Source organism: Lygodium microphyllum, chromosome 3, assembly GCF_053477565.2.
Source record: "Lygodium microphyllum isolate KBCC chromosome 3, Lygodium_microphyllum_v1.1.10, whole genome shotgun sequence".
NCBI classification, from domain to species: Eukaryota; Viridiplantae; Streptophyta; class Polypodiopsida; order Schizaeales; family Lygodiaceae; genus Lygodium; species Lygodium microphyllum.
Window position 1 is genome coordinate 112144882 of NC_141137.1, and position 23521 is coordinate 112168402.

Genomic DNA, 23521 nt, shown 5'->3' on the forward strand with positions numbered 1-23521 from the left:
CTCCTAAATAAAGTTTCCTCTTCCAATGACAAAATCATCCAATGTAACTCATGTTTTGAACTAGCAAGAGATAATAGCATTTGCAAACTAGCCTATGTCAAAAATACATGGAGGAACTTACTAACTCGCATAGGTTTTTGGAGAATAAACACGTAAACTTAATGAAAATTTATGACATGGGAATACAACTCCATAATCCATGTGAAAAAGCGAAACCCAGATTAGAATATGTCAACTGTTTGCATTGATTAAATATCACACTTTTTTCCCCAACCAAAAAACTTCCTCGAAAATGAATGCATTCTCTGATTTCAATAAGCGAAGAGCAAGATGTTTTCATTTAGGAGTCTTTAATATATGACTTAAGCCAAGGATGTGTCACCTTTTTGCACATAATGTCCTTTTCTTCAAAAGCTCTCCTCTTTAACATCAAATTCTAGGTTGCTAGTAGTGAAAGAGAAGTATCCTTATGCAACATGTCAAGCAATTAACTATTAAGTAATACATTCTTAAGTTAGAGTTTGTAAATTCCTTATCATGATCCTCTTTTTGCGACATATAAAGAGCAATATGCATTCATTATAAAATACCAAATATTGTGTCACTATGCTAATGTTTGAATGAAGTTCTTACTCAACCTCTCCGTTTGTTACCAATGATATTCTTAAGATAAGCATATTGAGGTTGATAAAAAATGATCAATTTTGGAAGTCAATATAAGTTTACAAGCTCTTCATTGTGAGCATCTCTTCCAAAGGTCTTTAGAGGTTTCCTGAACTTGCTTTCACAAGTATATAGTACTCATACTAAGTCCTCCCTTTATATTTTAGAATGATGTGAGCATACCACTTTGCATTAAGGTACGCTTAAAGAAACATCCACCCACCCACCAACATTTATGTAGACCATTGGACATAAAATAGCAATGCCATAATAATGAAACAAAAGTAGTCAAATAAGTATGTGAACTTAAGCATTGTGGACTCAACTACATTGGCTTGGCATTTATATCTAGGAGCACATGAGACCCCAAACCGTTTATTATATGCATAGAAAAGCTAGTATGTTAATCATGTTTTATTTATTCAAAGCTACAATCCTCTCCTCCCACTTACGAAGACTAATATTTTTGTTGCAACCATGGTGCATCACATCTACACAATGGCGCAATTCACTCTACTTCTTTATGTCAATACAACATCAACCCCATGAAAAGGACACATTTTTTTAGGTGAGAAGTCACTCATCATGTATAAAGAGTACTGTGATTGTAAACTAAAAAACTTTTATATGTGTTAGATGTAACAAGCCTAAGTAAATCCTATGCATGAAGTGGAAGTAACATGCTGCATAAGGATCAAAATGGTCTTTTCCTATAGTTATGAAACATGCAATCAACTATAACCACTTAAATGTTGAAACCCCATCAAATTGTACTTTCTATGCTTCCAAGGCATGCAACCATCTATTTTTAGGACATGTTAAAACTAACATAGTATTATTAGTTTCTTGAACAAAAGAGTTCTCAACCTTTTTGTAACATGGAAATGAAATTTGAGAAAAAGGTAAGTTATTCCCAACTCTAAGCATCAATCACCTCACTTAGCAAGCAACACTCTACTTTTCAAGAATCATGTGCTTGATCAAATTATGTGCTAAATGTGTCCACTCTTTTTGGGAGATGCGATGTGCTTGATCAAAGAATTATGTGCGGTAGAAATGTGCAACTCAGTCCATGTTCTATGCATCATGCCCAAGTCACACAAAGCAATGTAAACATGGTGGCAAGACAATGCATAAGACAATCCATCTGAGCATGCCAAAAGACAATCCATATGAGCATAAGATAATGCCTTATTTCAAAGTTCTTTATACACCCTGAGAGAAAAATGTCACAAAAAGTCACTCCCTTCCAAACTTCTCAAGACACCATGAGAGCAAAAACCCAGAACAGTACTCACCAAGTACATGGCACAACGCGAAAGAAACCTAGAACAATTTTCCATCACCACATCCTCACTTTGCTAGCACGTCAAGAGACCACTTGTGAAGGTCCCCTCTGATCTTGGCCACATACGTACTATCAAACCATGTCCTCCTTAGTTGTAATGAGCAAAGGCTAATGTAACTAAGCAAGGCAAGCTACAAATCCAAAAGAAAACATCTACTAAAAAACAAGAAATGCATACCTAGTTCCTCGTTGGCTCCCCCACCACACCATCATCAATAAAGGCCTTCATGTATGCCATTACATAAAACCCACAATCAACTGCATTTGTTTACTGGGGGGGAACCTACGAATGAAACCATAAGATGATGGGTTAGTGAAAAGTAAAGCAACAGACAATGTTGGTGAGCTTTATGCAAATGAGCTTTATGCCATGCTCTAGTTGCGAGACCTTTATATGGATTAGCTTCATCTCATCAGTGGTGGCAGATAATGTCTTGAAACACTCTAGGTCTACACAGCGCTTTGATAAGGCGGCCCTGGCACATAGACATATTAGAGAAAATATTCATACATGACAATAATGCATGCTATGTGGATGTGTAGAGGGTTGAAGGTACCTCTTTACGGTTCGCAGATACTCCATGGAATCCCTGCATCCCAACAAGTCAAGGTACATGATCGCACCTCGATTGCTAGGTAGTTGGTCCACTCTTTTGACACATGGATTATGAACCACGTATAGGCTCCAATACCCTCTGCAATTGAGACATATATTAACATTGCAAACCCTAAATACTTATGAAACCAATCGAGCCATGTGCAAATAAGCACAAGATGCAAGCCCTAAGCTCATATGTAGCCAATTGAGTCACGTGAATGTAAAAGCACATTGCAACCCTTAAGAAACATGAAAGTATTTCAATCACATGAGCCACACGTGCAATTAGACCACGTAAAAGTAGATTGCAATTGAGCCATGCACACCTCAAGACCACTGGCAGGAAGATAAATATCGCTCGTGTAGGGTCAATGCCATCAAAGTAGTTCTGCAATGCCACATCCTTGTCCTTTTCCTCGATCATGTTCAGATATTGATACTAAAGAGAATCAATGAAGCAAACATAAAAAATGTGCTCTCTTGGGAGCACGTACTCCATCCAACTATGAAAGGAAACATCATTTAGTAACATAAACTTCCAAAGCCTAAAGCAGAAAACATTGCACTATGCCTAAACCCTTACTTACATAGCAAATAAATTCATGGTCGTGGTACTCGCCTCTTCTACACTCACCAATGCAGCTATCAAGCGACCGTTAATGTCCACGTGAATGCTTGACACACAAGCTACAAACTCAGTACACACACCATGATCCAACTTGAAATGCAAAAAACCAAAACTGATTAACAAAACGGAACTTATGCCATCGTAAGCAACACACCTACTAGGTACACACCTTGAAGTGGCACTCTTTTGCCCCCTTGTCTTTGCGAGGGATCCATCCTTGATCACGTTAATGGTGCTACCCCCGATCATGAACACATAATGGGAGGGGGGATCGTTGGCTCGAGAGGGGAAGAGACAGTGATATGGGAGGGTCCTGGTGACAAGAGGAGTGATGTGTAACGCTTCCCCTCACCCTACAATGCCATGCGTTATATTGTCATAACACAATGCAACCAATAAAATGCAACATGATGCCAAAAAGCACTAGACCATTTCGAAAGAATAAGCAACACATCTCACCACTGACCTGTGATGCAACATCCTCAATAGCATGGGGGGACGCATCCTTGAGTAAGCTATCTAAATCCATCTCAGGGTCATGTTCCACCTTTTGCAACTCACGATGAGGGTCGATGGCATCACTCTCACCGTGAGCCACCTCCTCAGTCTCAACCTGTGCCCTCTCCTGTGTGCGAGGCCGTATCTGAGGAGGCAAGAAAAGTATTCACAAATGCATATACGTGAGAAGAAGTTATATCCAGGGTTTCAACATAACATTACACTATTCATGTAAGAAAAAAGAGATTAGGCACTATTCATGCGAGAAAAAATAGATAATCCATATGACACAATCCATGTGAGACAATCCATATAAGATTTTTAAAAGCCATTACAATACTCATGCAAAATAAAGTGATTAGATACTTACATGCACTCCATACCCTCGGGAATATGACTTTTCATGTGCTGGATGCGATGCTCTCTCTTTGAATCGTACTTGACCAACGCGTTTCTCACAAATGCCTGGACATACTCCTCATGTGTCATGGTGCCATATGGAGAGTTTTAAGGTCTCGAAAATGTTCTCGTGGTTCCATCAAACCTAGAAATCTAGGCCTCCATAAAGGTGACAAAGATTGTCATAATGAAGATCTTACTCATCCTCATTAAAGTGAAAAATAATATTCAATTTGAATTTTGTTCGACGTTTGATTACTTCCCTCCATTCTCACTCCCTTCTTTCTTTCCCATCCTTACTAGTTTCTTCTTCGTTTTCCTTCTTATTTCTAATTCGCATAGTTTTTAAATCCAATCTTCTAATCACATCCTTAGCTATGGATCAGTCATCTAATGATCTTTGTAGCTCTAGTAAAAGACCTCTCTATCATCTTCATATTGAGTTGGATAGTGAGTTTGAACCAATAAGGAAGAGAACAAAACCCATTAATATTATAGAGTCTATGAAACATATACTTAGGTTTGAAGAAAAGAAGAATTTTGATCTTTGGTTAGATGGCAGGCAAAAATAGCACTCCGCCTTTCTATAATAGCTCTTCATTGTTGAGGTTCATTTGGTGATGGCAATAATGGGTTTATAGGTTATACACTTAACTTGTTCGTAGAAAAAGATGTCCTCAGATTGGAGAACCATCTTTTATCAAAACACAACAACAAGTTGTTTCTACAGAAGCTAGAGGGTTGTCAATAGAGGATTTATTCATTTGGAGAACGCATCAAATCTTATCAATGAAAGAAAACTATTTCAGGCCTTCGAAATCGACAAAAGGCTCTTAAAAATATTGAGGAGGTAGTCGCAGTAAAAGAATCCAAGCAGCAAGGTATAAATTTTTTACTTTAAAAATATTAAATATGCCTTTGTTTATAATTAATTGTATTGATCTGTGATGTTGATTTTGTTTAGGTCTCTTCTTCAACTGAATGCAAGTGAAAGAGATTCTTTAAAAGCATCTCAGTTTTATTATCATCTTCTTCCTTCAGTAATTTCAAAAGATATTTTGGAGAAGAAAATTTTTAAAAATGTAAAAAAACAATGCTTGGAGTCATTTATAAAGAATCGTTCTTTGGATAGTGAGTTAGTCCCTGCATAATGTTGTTAAGGATCATGCTAATAATGGACAAGCTCGGAACAAAAAACCCAATGTTTGGGAGAAACTAGCCAAAGTATTCAATGGCCTTGAGCCCTTAGCTCTTCCAAGAAAGTTATCTGCATCTTCAATTTCCATCTGCATAATAAACCACAATAGTGTAAGATGTCAATAGATAAATATCCAATAATATTTGTTTATAATACATAACATACTCTAATATAAACCACAATGGATATCTTAGAATTATTTTCCATACCTTAGGGTTTTCATCTTCTTCAATAAGACTATCATCATGAAGATTTATTGAACTTTTTGGTTTTTCCTCTAATGGAGACTTCAATTTCTCTTCATACCCCATATCATCAATACTAAGTCTCTACTGAATTTGTAATACATGAATGCAAGGCTACATAGTTGTCTTGAAAATTCTCTTCCTCAACATCAAGGCTTGCTAGCAATTCCTGTTCATAACCTATAAATTTATTATCGTTTTGACCCCATGATGCAAAGATTTCCAAGCAGTAAGATCAAAAAGGTGTTGGATATCATTTAGCAATATATATCTCTTTTATTGATGAGGTAACAGGGAAATGTTGGGTCACATTCAGGAGGACGTGTTTCAATCTCTGCACTCAACTCTAACTCATTTTCTTCCACTTTTATAATGTTCTCACTTTTAAACAAAGCAACATCAAATCCATGCACTAATTGGTTCTCAACATCCTCCTGAAATACTTTCCCCTTCTCTTCAACCTCTTTATCTTTGCTTGCAATATCCTCTATCTTCTTCTCTTGTATTGTGTCTAAAGAACAAATATCCATATATTGAAGATATACAAGAAACTCGCTATAATCCTTCATGAAACTTGCTATAATCCTTCAATTTGTCTTAAAGTTCTTTCAAAAGCTCTTGCAAATCAAAAGGAACATTAAGCATATCTATGATGTAAACAAATTTGGATGAATTTTCAGTTGCATGGAGGAAATCAAAGAGCTTCTCATCACATGTATCCTCCATTCCCTCTAGAGAAAACTTCCTTTTAGTCATCCTGATTACTCATAGATCCCAATCCTGAAACAACAACATAAGTTTAGAGAAACAATATACGAATTTACATTTTCTCATAGCCAAAAACTTATATAAGTTATGTATAACATGCTCACTAAGAAAACTTGCGCAAGACATCAATGTGAGACTAGAACAATGAGCCACAATGACAATTTATTTCATTCATCTTAGATATCTAAATCCATATATTATGTTCCATATTTGCAAATGCTTGGATAACATAGCATACATGTTAAATTGTACAAAACAAAATAACAATGCCTTATGAAACGCGAATTGACCCTTTGGGCAGCACAGTAGGCATAACATTTCGCGTTTCATCAGGCGGACACTATTTTAGTTAGAGGATTTATGAAACGCGACAACTAGTTTTCAAAGCCCTCTACAGGTTGACAATTTTAATGATCTCTGATTCCTCCAAATACTCATTGAAGTATTTTTCAAAGATTGCAAAAAAATAGTGATAATATAAGTTTGTTACCCGAAAATTAAATTGCTTTCTCAATATAAATGGGCCTTGTTGAGAATACATTTACTTTGGGCTTGTAGTGTCTTGTTGAGGATATGGTTGTAAAAGAGAAATCAATTTGCTTGGAACAAAAATTTGCATAAACACGAGCCTAAGTCCTTGTATAATGGTTACCATGCATTTGTTCAGAAAAAAACCTTGCACACATTTAGAAGAGCTATATTTATAGTGAAAATGAAAAGGCTAAAAGTTTTCTTTTACACTGAAAAGTGGTGCCATAAAAGCACCATCATGTCCAAAAACGTCAGTGACATGTGGCACAAGTTTCGAGGCAACAATGGTATACGCGGTGCATGTGCCAAGTTAACTGTGTATTATAGCAGCCACACGTGTGAACAAAGGTCCTTTTAAAACCAATTTTTGGACCACAAAAGCGTTTTTTCGAAGAGACCAAGCCCTTTCCCTCCTTTGAAACACCAGCACGATGCGACTTTGTCACAACCAAAAATTCTTCAGCACCCTCCAATACAAGGTAAGATTTCATCATCTCACACAAAACGTGCTAAAGTATTAGAAATGTAATTTTAGTAAGCTCAATAGAAATATTTATTTTACCGAAATTATCTTCGAAATCTTCTCCGAACTTGTCGAAAAAATTTCTTCAAAAAAGCTTGACAAGTGAAACGTGATAAGGCATAGCTCTCCCCCATACAGATTTGCCATCTTATGTTTCATATGTCGGGAAGGGCTCTACAACTAATTAAAATAGATTGATATTATGCTAAGATTGGTTTAAGTAACTAAATGTATTGATTACTATGCTTTTGTGTTCAAGAAACCACAAATTGAAAAGATCTTGACAAGTCCAATAAAAAAATCATGTTCTACTTTCTTATGGACTTATTTTTCAAATTTTTTCCTAATTTAACCAAAATTTTCACAAAAAAAAGGTGATGTATGAATATATCTCCCTTACCTAAAAGCTCTAGGTCGCATTTCATAAGTCAAAGGGCTATATTGTTCAATAGAAAGTCAAGTTGGAAGGTTAGCAGAACTTTGATAAATTATTAAAGTTTAATTTTATTATTTGATAAAATAAGTTATTGTCAAAGTGTGAATATATGATTGGCTTGGGATTGAAACTATTTAAGTAGTGTTTGTTTACCACAAAGTGATTGTAAATGATATTATATTTGATTTTGGGGATCTTTCCTAATCTGAGTTTTTTTTTTGTTTTATCTAGAGCTTTCAGATGGCTAGAACTAAGGCTATTGCAAGAAAGTAGAAAGTTGATCCAGCTAGAGGTCTTGCTTCAAAGATCCATCAGTCCTACAAGCCTTCGATCAAACTTACAAGGAAATCACCACTCTAGCCTAGATGAGGTGATGGAGATTGCTACTGACTTCTATAATAGACAGCTTTTTCAGTAGGAGGCAATTTCAGCCAAAGTACAACGTTGTAGACAGTAGGTCTAGGATTGCATTCCATCCCTTGTCACAGAGAAGATGGGATGCTCCCTCCTATTAAGATAGGTGTGTAATGCATGAGCTCCCCTTTGATATACAACAAAAAGTTGAGGTTCTTGATCCATCTATCTCATACTATATGAGGAGTGAGCTTGATGCAAGTGCATTTGACCATTGGTTCAATTCAATTGACTTTGAAACTTTGGAGCTTCTTCTAATTCCATACAATGAAAAGTAAGTAATTTGATATTTTGTTAGATTTTTGGAGATCTTTTTTTGCTAGATTATTTAAATATTTTTACTTTCAGTTCTCATTGAAGCCTAATTGGAATAGACTGTGTGGAGAGGAAATGTTTCCTCATCAATTCTATGAAAGGAAGCCATGGAAATGCCACGATGTAAATTATATAATCCATGGTCTCATTGATATTTTGATCGTTATTTTTGTAATTACTCTAAATTTTATTGTCTTTTTGGTATAGAGCTATAAAATAATTGATTGAAGTGCTAGACAAATTTTATTGTCTTTTATAGTTTTACTTTATATTGTTGATTGCAGTGTCCTCATCAGGATGATAGTTACTCCTGTGGTTGGAGAGTTATTGCAAATGCCAAAAGATTGGTTAGGTTTATTTATCTCAATGAATATAAACTTATAAAGCTTTGTTGCAAAATAATCCATTGATGATAATAATATAGTCCATTGTAAAAAATAACAATGAACTAAAAATCTTTTCTTACAAATATATGACAGTTTACAAGGGATTGCTATACAAGTGTCAGAGAGAGAACTAGGGAGAGAGAAAGAGGAGAGAGAAGACTGCAGAAGAGAGAGAAAAAGAGTGACGAGGAGAGAGAAAGACTAGATTTAGAGAGAGAAAGACAGGAAAGAAGGGGAAGCCATAGAAGCTGTGAGCAAGAAGGGAGAGAAAGTCTGTAATTGTATTAATGTGTCAAAAAGATGTGAAAAATTACATCTTCTCTCCTTTTATACCAATGTCAGTGTGACATGGCATAATATCAATATTATTAACACTAATTTGTTATTCCCAGCTTCTTACAATCCATCCCTTCCCAAAAGTTTTTGTCCTAAAAAACAAACCTAGAAACAACTAGAAAGAAGATGGATAGAACAGAGTACTACTCTGTTTTATAGCTTTACAAATGGGAAATGAATGAAAAATGACCACTACATGAGCTGAATTTAAAGAACGGAAGTAAGCCCCAACTATATACATGATTTGAAATACTTCAGAAGCAAATGGAACCATAAAGTCTTCAACAAATAATCCGAGAACAAAGTAGCCAGCTTGCTGAGTAAACAGTCCCTGCTGGACCAAATCTGCCATAACTTTTGATAGAAGTGTCCAAATGAGATGTACCATATATCAAAACGAAGCTCTTAAAGAGTACTTTAAGCCCATATAGATAGCTTAATTCTGAAAATTACGTATGATAAAAACTATTCTAAAAAAGTGTGCTGTCCTGAACTAGTCTGCATCATTACTAGCTCCATAAGCAATAGGCTTCAGCCACCAATGTCTCCCTCAAGTATGGATACTCATCCAATATAGAATCAGGTCTCCAAGAAGCCTCTTCAGATGGTAAACCTCTCCATTTGATAAAAAATTCCACAATAGAACGTGATCGAAGCTTCTTTTCACGTTGACCTATAATAGCCTCTGGGATGTACTGAACAAGACCATCTTCATCAATGGGTGGCAGCTCATCAACTATATCCACTGGATCACCATAATAGGGCTTGAGCTGACTAACATGAAAGACGTTATGAATCTTTGTAGAAGAGGGAAGCTCTAGTTTGTATGCCAAATCTCCAATTCGCTTAAGGATCCTGTAAGGGCTATAAAACCTTGGGCAAGCTTATTACTGGATCCATCTTTCTTTTTGACTAACAGAACTGGAGATGCGTAAGGTGAAGAACTTGGTTCAATGAATCCCATTTCAAGAATTCTTTGATTTGCTTGGCTACTTCCTCTCGTTCACACTTTGATAATCTGTAAGGTAGCTTATTGATTGTCTTTGAGTTGGGCTCCAAATGAATGGGATGATCCACTGCTCTCTTAGGAGGCAATGAAGTAGGTACTTCAAACAAATCTTATACTCCTCAAGAAGAGCTGTCAAGGCTGGATGGTTTACTGAATTATTGGGCTAATCCTGTGTTTCTTTGTTCAAATGCAAAACAAATATTTGTGAGCGCTTCTTGTGTTCTTTTGAGTTGTTGAATGGTGATAAGCTGAAAATCTATGGGGCCCATTTCCAGAGTGATCAGGTTTACTTTGGCTTCAAAATTTTCAGCTAACTGCAAAGAAACCTGTGGGCAAAGCTGTGTGCTGATTTCTTCTTCACCATTAGCCACTTGAACTCTAATGGGCTGCTGTAAGTCTGTGGGAACACAATTTAACTTGTCCATGATGGACTTATTGATAAAACTATGAGTACTGCCACTGTCTATCAAGATGAACACTGGCTTTCCACATATGCTTCTCTTCATACGAAGTGTATTTGGGCTCTTAGATCCCGTCCAAGCATCCATAGAGATAGAACAATTAGTGGCAGCAAGCGACTCATCACAAGATCCACCAGGGTCAAACGGAACATTTCCACCTAGATCAAAAGGAAAAGAATCGGCTGGATCATAAAAGTACTCCTGTCCAACTTCCTCCTCAAGATCTTCATTTTCAGCATTAATTGCCACTGCATTAGCTTCATCTATGTCATCTTCAAAATCCTCCAAAACCAGCATACTCTGAAGCTTAGGCTTGGTATTTTTGTATACACACTTTGAAGCATGATCAGGTGTATACTTTTCTCCACACTTGAAACATAAGCCCTTGTCCTTTCTTTCCTTGTAAAGATCCATGGGAATAGATTTGGGATTTGTATTAGCTAAAATGGACTTAGGCTTGCTATCCCCCTGTTTGAATTCAACTTTTGGACAGTTTGCTGTCCTGAAATTACTTTGAGGCCTAGAAGCATTATTGGAGGATAAGTTGGTACCCGTAAGCTCCCATTAGGCACATGATTACTGCCATAAGTGTTACCAACTTGTCCCTGCTTTAAAACAGTCCTTGGCTGTCCATAACTGGGCTGAAATGAAGATTCTTTCCTATACTTTCTTCCATAGCGCTCCACAAGCTCAATAGCCTTAAAAAGTGAAGTAGGATTTTGCGCCATAACATCAGTTGACAAAGATGGCTCCAAACCATACATAAACTTGTGAAGCTTAGCCTCATCACTGATGCTTTCCACATACATGGTCAAGTTGAGGAATTGATTTGTATACTCTCTTACACTTAGGCCCCTTTGTTCCAAACCATATCATCTCTGTGCTAACTTCTCTTTCTCAAGAGGCGAAACAAAGACTTCAGCCATAAGTGCCTTGAAAGCTTCCCAATTCTCTACAAGTATGTTTTCTTTCTTGATATACCTCCACCAAGTATGGGCAAATCCTTCTAGATACAAGGAAGCAAAGTGAATCTTCATATCATCAGTTTTAGGGTATATATCAAAGTAGGACTCCATCTTAGAGATCCATTCCTCTAAATCAGATAGTGAAGATGACTGGCCATTAAATTTGGCTAAAACAATTTTGTCCTTAAACTCCCTTTCATGAAAGGGTTGCTGTCCCAAAATTGGCTGATCAGGATTACCAAGTACAGAGCCTCCAAATTGAGATGGAAATCTTCCAACAGGTGGCTGAGAATTACTATGTAATCTTCCTGTTGGTAGAGCACCCCTAGAATTTTGAGTATGCAGTCCAAAAGCTTGAGTATTGGCCCCATTCAAACTGCCCAAATAGTCATCATGCCTCTGTGAAGCTTCTCCTACTTCATACTGACTATTTGGAATGCCTCTTCTTCCAATAATCCCATTTCCATGACCATTTTGGTTAGATGGCTGAAGTGAGACTGAAGGGCCACTGTTTGAACAAGCCTTCTCATTAACTTCTCTTGATGCCATTTGCAACTGCATGAATTTAGAAATTTGTGCCATGAGTTGTTCATTGGATTCCACCAACTTATCAATAGAAGCCTTGGTTTGATCAGTGGATAGAACCATCTGCTCCATTCTTGACAAGATGGCCTCATGTCATTCTCGATGCCTTTGTTCATGGGCACACAAAGTATTATTGAGTATACTGACTTCTCTTTGTTGTTGAAGCTCTTCAGGGTTCTCTTGAAGTGTACTATCCATCATGGAATCCCTGATTTGCTGAGCATAATCTTCCTGGACCTTATTTTTGCCTTTATATCATGCCATATTAGTGCAGTCCTGCAGTACCCCCTGTCAGAAAAATGGCTATAACTTTGGCTAGGAAGCTCCGATTTCAGAATTTTTTTGTGAAAATTGAAGCTAAGAATGCCCTCTTCGAGACGAGCTATAGCATGCTATAACAGGTTTAGGACAAAAAATGCTGTAGCTGGATTTCAGAGTCTAAACTGTCTAGTCCTGCAGCCTGTCTAGACTTGTAAGTGCCCTGTTTTGACCCTGTAATGCAAGATAGTAACCCCAAATGGCTACCAAACCCTGCAAAAGGGTATATAGGACCTGTGGGTACCCTGTAATACCTGCACCTGTGCTTCAATAATGAATGGTATACATGTAACCACCTGTAAGTACCCTGTAAGTGACCTGTAAATTCCCTGTTTTACCCTGTTTTAGTCTTGTAGGTACTTGAGTCCTTGGAAAGTCTTCAATCTTCAATTCTCCACTCACTGTACCTATGTGAGGGATAAAACGGCATGACAGGCTCCCTACACGGGCTCCGAATCACCGAGAGGTGGGCAAAGTCCCCCCCGGGTCGGTTGGTTGCACCCCTTCAGGATCTTTGATAGTGAGGGAGGGTCACCTCTCTTTTGTCCCACTATCTCCCCCGGCATCCACCTTTTTCCTCGGTGGGAATATCAACATGGCAGAGGCTAATGTTCTAAGCAATCAGCATGATATGCATTTTCTGAAATATTCATTTAGCCTTTCATGAGATGCAATTGAATGAGATTTTGAAAAATTGGGATAGAAGAAGGGTCTTACCGATGCAATTCAGTGACTCACTGATTGCTAGTACTTACCCTTTTACAATATTTCAACTTGGGCAAAAGAAATTCAGCCAATCAATCGGATTAGAGTAAACAAATTCATCAATCAATGGATTCAGTCAATGGGATTGAAGTATTATGCTGAGATTTCAGATTAAAGCCTCAAATTCACTGATTGGAACTAATATGCATAAAGCAAGCATTGCATTCATGAATAGATGGATTCAAGCAAAGATTGGCTGAGAATTTGATGAATAATGTTCAATTCTTTAATCTCTTAATCAAATGGATTAAGCTCATCAATTGGATTAATGAGAGAGATTAAGAATTGAAGAAGAGTACCTTTGACATGGCTGAAGATGACTTGATCAATCTCATATGCTTGATAGAGCCCCCGATTGTCCAATGTTGGTAAAATAATCCACAAGGCTTGTTTATCCGATACTTAAGAACAATCTTGGAGCCTCAAATGCTTGAAATTGAAGCATTAAACCCGTTTCTCCCAAATTTTTGCTCCATAGAAGCTCTTGATCTTCAATCTTTAACCATTTCGTTCTTAATCCTTGCAATTTGTTGAAGAATCCTTGCTGAGATGATCCCACGGGCTAAAAGGATGAAGAATCTTCAAGAAATTGTTAAGAAATGAAAGCTTGGGCTGAAGCTTTCATGGCTGCCCATGGACTGTTCATGTAGGGTTTCAAGAGAGTGAAAAGATGAAGAATATAGCCCTATTTTGGAGTAAACACACCAGGAAGTTGAAGAAATCACTTCCAAAGATCATTTAGAAGCACCATAGCTGAAGATTGATTGAGGAATGATGAAGAGCAGGGCTGGAAAAATCAATGCAAATTTCGGGCTGCTGTCCAGTCCACGTGGCAGTTCTTCGAGGCCATATAATGGTGCTCCACCTGTTGCATTTGATGTCTAGACTGCCATTATGTAGGCCATTGTTGATGGAGAGCAAGGATCAATGAGTAAAGAAGAGATCTCAGCCAGAAAACTCCATGGAAGCTTGGGCAGAGCTTGAAGAAAGAGGAAAGAAAGACCTCTTTTAAAAAGTAACTGTAGTTTAGTCTCTAACTAAGCCCGATTAACCATCCTTTACCCTAGTTACCTCCATTTTTGCATGAAATTTGATGACGTCCAGCCATTTAAGCCATTATCCGCCATATCTAACCTTGGATATCTCCAGATGTAGTCTCTTACTAACTGTAGATGATCTGCAGTACTCCACTAGTCACTGTCTTGTACCATTTTTGTCTAAAATTGATTTTGAAATAGGAATATGGAACTGAAAATGGAAGAAAAGAATGGATCAAAGACTCAAGCTCTGATACCACTTGTCAGAGAGAGAAATAGGGAGAGAGAAAGAGGAGAGAGAAGACTGCAGAAGAGAGAGAAATACTGCAGGAAGAGAGAGAAGAAGAGTAACGAGGAGAGAGAAAGACTAGATTTAGAGAGAGAAAGATAGGAAAGAAGGGGAAGCCATAGAAGCTGTGAGCAAGAAGGGAGAGAAAGTCTATAATTGTATTAATGTGTCAAAAAGATGTGAAAAATTACATCTTCTCTCCTTTTATACCAATATCAGTGTGACATGGCATAATATCAATATTATTAACACTAATTTGTTATTCCCAGCTTCTTACAACAAGTGAGCATGTTTGGTATATAAGAGCAAAGATCATCAAGTACATAATGGTCAATTGTATGTAACTGAAAAGAATGGACAATAGTGGGGGCTTGGACATTGAAGGAGAGAAGGTGCATTTAACTGCAACAGGTGAAGCTATACCTTCAACACCCAAGGCAACCAAAGGATCAAAGAAAGGCAATATGACTCCTAAAAAGGATGTTCGTTCTCTTAAGAAACGTTCTCAAAAAAAGAAGCAGCTTTGCCTCATTGCTTTTAAGTCCATGTGTGTATAAGTCATGGAGATGGCTAATAATTTTTTTTTCGCAAAATTTGTACATGTATTTTATATTGATAGTAAAGAGATCTTTTCTACAATATCATTGCATTGTATATTCTTCTCTCTCCTTGTTGATATCTGTAAAAAATATGTTGCAAATATTTAATAATCAAGAAGTGGAATCAAATATATACCTAAGTGGATATAATATGATATAAAAACTTACTTGTTTGTTATTAAGTTAGAACACAAATGAGCATGGTAGTTCAATATCTTCATCCTGTAAATCCCTCCTCACTTGATGTAGTGTACATGATGATCTAACCTTTAGGATTGCAATAATGTCCTTATTGAACCAAACATCACGATCCACTATAGGATCTTTGCTAAAATTATCAAGATTTTGGTCTAAAGCAACCAGACTACTACCACTATAATGCCATCTACTATAATAAAAGCTAAGGATGAAATTTTGAGTAGCAATCATATATTTACAAGATATAGAGTCTTGATCTATCTTACATATAAATTTTCCTTTTGTCCTAGTGTCCCATCCCTTATCAACAAATTGTATGACATGATCATATGTTAGTCTCTTCATTGAAAGCATGGCCGTTGCTCTTCTTATCTCAACATTAGAAAAGAAGTCAACAAATACATTAATAGGCATGAACAAAGTAACTTTGCTTAGCCTACTTGAGATATTAGGTTTTAATGCTCTTTGTATCTCAGAAAATATTTTACATCTATGCCCTCACTAGTAGCTGGTTGGACTTGACAAAGGCCACTCAAAGCTTGAAAAATCGGGCAAAGGAAGGGGGGATATTGATCCCCATTGGCTATGATGTATGGGGACAATATAAAAATGATCATAAAAGAATATTCCATTCTCTGCAAGCTCTGTTTTCTTTCTACCTTTGTACATTTGTTCTTCGATCAAACCATGCATCACATCAATAACATCAACAATAGACTCAATCGGTTGCCATTCCTCAAGATTAGAGGGATAGACATCTACAAGACAAACAAACAAATGTTATAATGGAAAATCTTAAACCAAGTTCAAGAAAAGAAAGACTTTAAGAATCAAATTCTTGCAATTCTATACATTAGAAGATTTGAAGTTCTAGGTTTCAAATATAGCTCTCTATGCATAAACACATGTTGTATCAATACCTCTTTTATGCTATTTTTATTTAGTCCAAGCTTGAAATCTTAGATTTTACCCTTCCAAGCATAAATGAATAAGCTCTCATATCTTTTCATTTTTCCACATTTTGCCTATTGCATGGTGATCCAACTGCTTTTGCTAATGATTGTAGAAATCCATCTTCTATCTTTTTGGAATGAGTTAAACATTGATACGGATGTGATTTGGGAGCTTGGACGCCTTGTTGAAGGTCAAATTTTTGTATCCATAGCACAGAGAGAGAGAGAAGACTAGGCTACCACAACGGAGGGAAAAACACGAGATTGACAAAAGAAAGGAGGGAAAAAATTATGTGTCAAACTTTTTATTAATTTGAATTTAGAGTAAATCTATCATTATCATTAATCTGGATGGATCATTAAATAAAAGTAACTGGACTGTATATCATTAATGCAAATAATATCATAATCAAGAATATAATAGGCTAAAAATAGATATTGATAATATAAATTCATAATATTATATATATATATCTTTTTGTAAAATAATTTTTTACATTTTTTAAAATAGAAGTTCCGTTACGGAGGCTTTAGTCCTATTGGTCTAGAGCACTCTCTTTCTATCTCCTAAAAGGCATTTTTGAGACCTCAAAACTTCCCTAATGGCTCTAACTCCTCTAATAGGTCCCACATTGTTGGGCTTGGGCATACTGGGCTCTCATAATTTCTCTTGGCCAGCTCTACCTTCCTCTCCAAATTGCCAAATAGTGCCTTTGTCTTTCGTTGCCACGCACCGACAATGGTGTGGGCATGCGGTGTATCAATTGAGCAATCTGTCTTCCTATGGGGAATGTCGCACTCTATGCCATGCTCAACTCTCAGATGCTCAGCCATCCATGCTCTCCTTACAATGTTGATTTGTCACTTTGGGCACAAGATGTCCGCACGGCACTGGCGGGCTATAGTGCTGTCGGGTAGAGTAATGTCTACATATAGGGTGAACGACCCTATGTAAGCACACATGTGCAGTGAGTACCACTGCGTGAAAATTCAATGAGAAAAGAGAATCACACTTTCACATCATTTTCTCAATAAGCATGCTCTTATCGAGGGCCTGGAGAGGTCAACATCGTCATGTGTCTAGGATACAATGTTCTCGTGATAACCTCTGCGCCTCCGATGGGAAGATGATGAAACATGAAAAGAACACAAATTGAAACGCTTGTCATGGAAACAATTTAGAGAAACTGTTGCATGTGATCGATATTCCAAAAGAAAAAAGGAAACTTATCCTCTTCTTCACATGCACGGTCAAAGCACCCACCAAGGAATACATGCGCGACAAGGTTTGACTCCTTGTGCACATAGCTATACAAACAACCTACCAAGCGTGCATTTGAAAAACCACGTTGTGAATGGGGGTTGGACTACTATTTATACTAGAGACCAAGAATTTATTGAATGTAAAGCAATGAAAAGAAGCGGATCATACTCAATTTTCAAACAACAAACAATGTGTACGAAGGTATCAAATTCACTTTCAACTACATGTGTAGCTTAGATTATTAAACAATGAACAAAACCAGAATAAAATTCTGGATTTAGTACGCACACCAATCCAATTTCAAACAAGTATGGAGCATTAGTCACGGCAAGTTGATTGTATAGGTGAGTTATGTCATCAATTACCAATTCAAGATGTGTGAAATTCCTTCCTGCCTTCTCTATGAAAAGGAGTTACAAACAAACTTTTTGCAAAGCGTAACATAAGCATAGCAATTAGATACATGCATCTACTTCATTGGGTGCACCATCAAAGCGTACATGTACAACATCATTGTTAGATATCATCAAAATATGGCATCACCATTTATTAAATATTGAAACGATATTTTTTCCACAACATGCAACTAGTATGGATCAAAATGGGGATTGCCATTATGTATCCACATGAGATGCAAACTTCCAAAAGACAAGATACTGAAGCAAAGATTAAGTGAGTGACTATTACCTGAGTAACAATATAAAACTCATGTAAGAATCAAGACATTACTAGCATATGAGGCAGCCCAAGTGGGCAACACTTGCTCCATGCAGCCCGATGGTTTATGAATTCTCAACAAAGACATGTTCAAAGATAAAGGTGCTCAATATCCTATGCATATCTCTATACAATCTGGAAAATGAATTTATTTGCTAAATTTGAATCTTGTTTGTGCGTACTCTCTTCAAAATTTTAAACAGACCCATGTTTCCAAGTGAGATGCATGCACTATAACAGAAATGAGGCATAGACGTGCATGTTAGACGCGTAAAGTCGAGCGCGTCTATCATTGCGTCTATATGTGCGTGTAAAAGTGCGTGTAAATAGATGCGAATTTTGCATCTATATATCCGCGCAAATAGACTCCAATATAGACACGCCAACAGATGCGCAATTATTTAACCACCTAAAATTGGAATTAATATAATTAAAAAACCAAAGTTAATAATTATTTAACCACCTGAAATTGATTCTTGAGCATGTACGTGTGCGTATGATAAAAACCATAGAATTAAGAATACACATTGAATCATTGAATTAAAAAAATAGAGTTAATAATTACTTTTTCATTGCTCTCTAATGAATGGCAATTCCTCCAGTTGACAAGCCTGATATAAGTAATTAGCGGCAAGCGACAGAAACCTTACAATTAGTAGCAAGCATTGCAATATGTATCTCGTAATTTCTCTACTTGAAGTCGATGATAAAAAATACTTCCTTTTTATTATAGAAAATTCAATTTAGCTTTAAACTTACTATTGATTCTTGAGTATGCACATGTGCGTATGATAAAAACCATAGAATTAAGAATACACATTGAATCATTAAGCAAATTAAGTATGTTAAAGTGAATGATCCATCTCATCTTCAATGAGATCAGCCCTTGCTAAAATATCTACTTCTAGGTCTATGTTACCAAGAGGTAACGAAACAAATAAGTCTATCCCACTATCAGATGTGTTGCTATATTGCTCAATAACTTCATCAATATCATCGACAATCACATTATTGTCTTCTTCTGCATTTCCTTGAACATCCTCGCGAGGTTCATCTTGTACTATATCACCCATATCATCCATTATGGTGTCATCATGCACATCATCATTAATTGTTGGATTGTCATCTGCTATCTCCATGTCGGTAATATTACCATATATTGGTTTTGAACGATTAGATATAGGGATGGCATACCACCATCGGTTATTGTTTACCATTGGATGATACACAACCTGTATTTGAAAAACAAAAGCAAGAAACTTAAATACTTATTATATTGTATATATGTATCACATGTATACATATTAAAAAATTAGCCTTTGCATATATACCTGCTTGCATTGTTGAGGTAGTACTAATGTGTCATTCTTATTTTGGTGAAATTTTGTAGAGTCAATGATTACAAAACCACTTGGATGACGTCTGATTGTGCACTGCTCACCATTTGTTACCACTTCTTTAAACCACTTCACATCCAGTACATATATAAAGAATCGTCTGAAGTCAAGCTTTAGAATATCTTGGATCAAGCCACAATAACCTTCCATGGTACCATTGGCATCCTCGAAGTGAGGAAGGACACCACAATCTTGGGTATTTCTCTTTTCATCTATACGTTGAGTTCGAAGATGTTTACCCTCACACCAAAGTGCATTGAATAATGTGCACAAGTAGTAAAAGATAAAAGATCAAACATGTCAATTATTTATATAAAATAAAACTTATAGAAACAAATTAATTGATAGTATGTCTCACCTTTGATAAGCAACCTCGTGCGTATTCCCACTCTTCTTGAGATATATTAATTTCCTCTTTTTCCATTCTCTCCATTTCCTCATGTAACCAATCTATATCAATATGATATGGGAGCGCATTTAGATGATCTGGAAATGAGACATTACGTCCATATCTAGTGTGAAATTCTTGTCTTTCACTTTTTCTTCTTACCCTTGCTTCATTATATAGTGTCACCCATTTGCTCATTACATCACTATTGAGTACACAAAAACTATTTAACTTACGAAGTTCTTCTTTTGTTAGCACTTTACTCATTCCTTTTCCTTGAGGTACTATAGAGGTCATCCTCAAGTCTTCATCATCTTTCCATAGTCGTGGTTGAGAGGGATCCACTTCAGCAAGATATTCAGAGATATAAACAAGGGATGATTGCACTAACCAACCCTCAGCCATGCTTCCCTCAAGCCCTGCTTTTTGCCTCACAAAATCTTTCAAGGTTTTCATGAAGTGCTCAAGAAAAAACATCCACCTTGCATGAACTGCCCCACAAAGTGCGATCTCATCAATCAAATGTACGAGTAAATGTAATTGAGTAGTCAAAATAGATCGAGGAAAAATTTCCTCCACCAAACAAACCACCTCAATAAATAATACTCGAGTATCTTGCAATGTGTTTGGATCAATTTCCTTCGAGCTCACGTATCTGTCAGGATGTATTTGAGCATTATTTATTTTTGTGTAGAAATTCAAAGATTATAATGAAAAAATACAATGTATACACACCTCACAAGCTCTCCCATCTTGTAAATGATATCACGTACATCTTTGGATACACAATGAGATATGCTAGTAGGAAGTACGAACTGAATGTAAACAATATTCATTGATCAAATGATTAGTTGATGAAAAAGTCATAATACCCCAAAGTTTACACATAGTTACTCCACTAATTATTATATTCATGGTTAGAGATACCCTTACTTGAATCATTTTGTGCCAATCGTGGGACTTCAAACCAGATAGTTGCTCCACACCTCTTTTCTTTTTCTTTATGAAGGCTCCCTTGAGACATCTCATACATCCTGTGGGTGTTCGAAAGCTATATATTTGTTCCTTCACTATTTTTTCCTGGTTCTTTGACAACATCCAAGGTGCATGGGGTAGCTCAATCTTTCCTCTGGGTCTAATGCGTGGCCAGGCTTGTCTCATGCGACCAATGTTATGTAAATCCTCCCTCACATTAATTGAATCACGAGCCCCTATCAAGTGATCCCATAATGTAGATACAATATTTTTTAATATGTGCATGGGGTCCAACAGGTGATTGATCTTGAGTTCAGTCCAGTATGGAAGATGAAAAAATATAGAGAACCTAACAAACAAACAATATATTATGTAAACAATTCATCATGCTAAATACTTTAAAGTCAATCGAGAGAAATGCACTTCTTATTTACTCATGCCGAGTGGAGGGTGGCTGTCGGCATTAATCCATCTCTCCTTCCAATCTCGAATGGTTAGAGATTGTGGAGTCATTCCATTAGTAGGGAGAACATATTTGGGATGGTCAATAGGAAGAAATCGATGATGATTGTCGTAGATAACCTTCTTTAAACGTGCCGGCCTAGAGGAAACTAGAGAGGGATCGCAAATAGGACATGCATAATATCCTGATGTGGTTAAACCTGAAAAAACAAGTGAATTAATAAAATGCAATTGATTCAAGTCTTGAATTTCAAATATAGAGTTATATACATGTACCTGAACACTCTCCGTATCCTGGAAAGTCATGCATGGTCCACAACAACATGGCCTTCAATGTGAAATCTCTAGAGGATGCAGATGCACTTGTATCTTGCACCTCAATACCTTCCCATAACATTTCTAACTCTTCAATCAAAGGCTCTAAGTAAATGTCCATGTTTTTTACCTTGTGCTTTCCAGGAATCAGAAGGGATAACATTACATGTCCCTTTTTAATTGCCATGGATAGAGGAATATTATAGTTCACCAATACCACTGGCCATACAATGTATGATGTGCTTTTGATGCCAAATGGATTGATTCCATCCATACCTAAACCAAATCTCAAATTTCTTGGCCCTTCTTTGAAAATGGGCCACAAATTATCTATATGTTGCCATGCCGGTGTGTCTGCAGGGATCCTCCATTTTCCATCACTTGAACGATGACTAGTATGCCATGACATGAGCTTTCCAATAGACTTACACTTGAACATAAGTTTTATACGTGGAACAATCGGAAAATGTCGCAAAACCTTACGAGGCACATCCATTGACTTCATCTCCACTTCGTATCTTGATTCGCCACAAACAGGACACTCTCGTGCGAACTCATGAATCCCATGAAATAAGACACAATCATTGACACATGCATGGATCTTGACATAATCGAGGCCTCCCAGAGATGTCAAGTAATGTCTTGCTTGCTTTCTCTTAGTTGGCAATTTGTTTCCTTTTGGAAGCATTTGTGATAATAACCTACATATATTTTTAAAAGTAAGTTAAAAAACCACCAACATATATTTCTGTCTGATTTCAAAATAGAACAATTAATATTATGATTTATAAGCCAAACTGAATTGATACCTACTTTAATAACACATCCAAACTGACATTACTCTATCCATAAATTGTTTGCAAGTTAAGTATCTCGAGGGACGCACGAAGAACGGAGTACGTACAACCTTCATACAACGGAGTAGATGATGCTACATATAGTGGATCATCTGGCTTCATAGAGTGACCTTCTCCCTGAACCGGTTGCGAAAATAGATGGTGTACCATGTTGTCCAAAATCTCATCCTCTACGACTTGATGGGCCATTTCACGAGGGCTACTATCATGGTTGTGAGTCTCTACTCTTCTTGAAGACTCTGCCTCCTCGCATCAATGTTTTGCAGCTTCTCGACGCCTGGGAGGGAGCATCTGAGGATGTGGCACCGCATCCTGCTCAACCACAAAAGGGAGTTTCATGTACGTTGATATATAATTCCCGTAACATAGACTAGCAATCTTAGTGGTAAAAAAAAACAATGAATACCAGTGATTTTTCTTGGTTCCATTCTCCATACAAGCTGATGTGTGACATTGCAATTCGACGTGCTCGAAAAATACACCCTCGACAACGATCACATATGCATTTAATTTTTCGTCGTAGCCATGCATCTCGATTATGAAGAGGCAATGTTTCATTCTCACTTGAGGATGTGCTCATTGACTCATCACCATGCATCACACTAGGTGATGACGACGACATGATTAAACCTAATTCATGACAACATCAAAATATTTGTCATTCATATGTTTACATAAAAA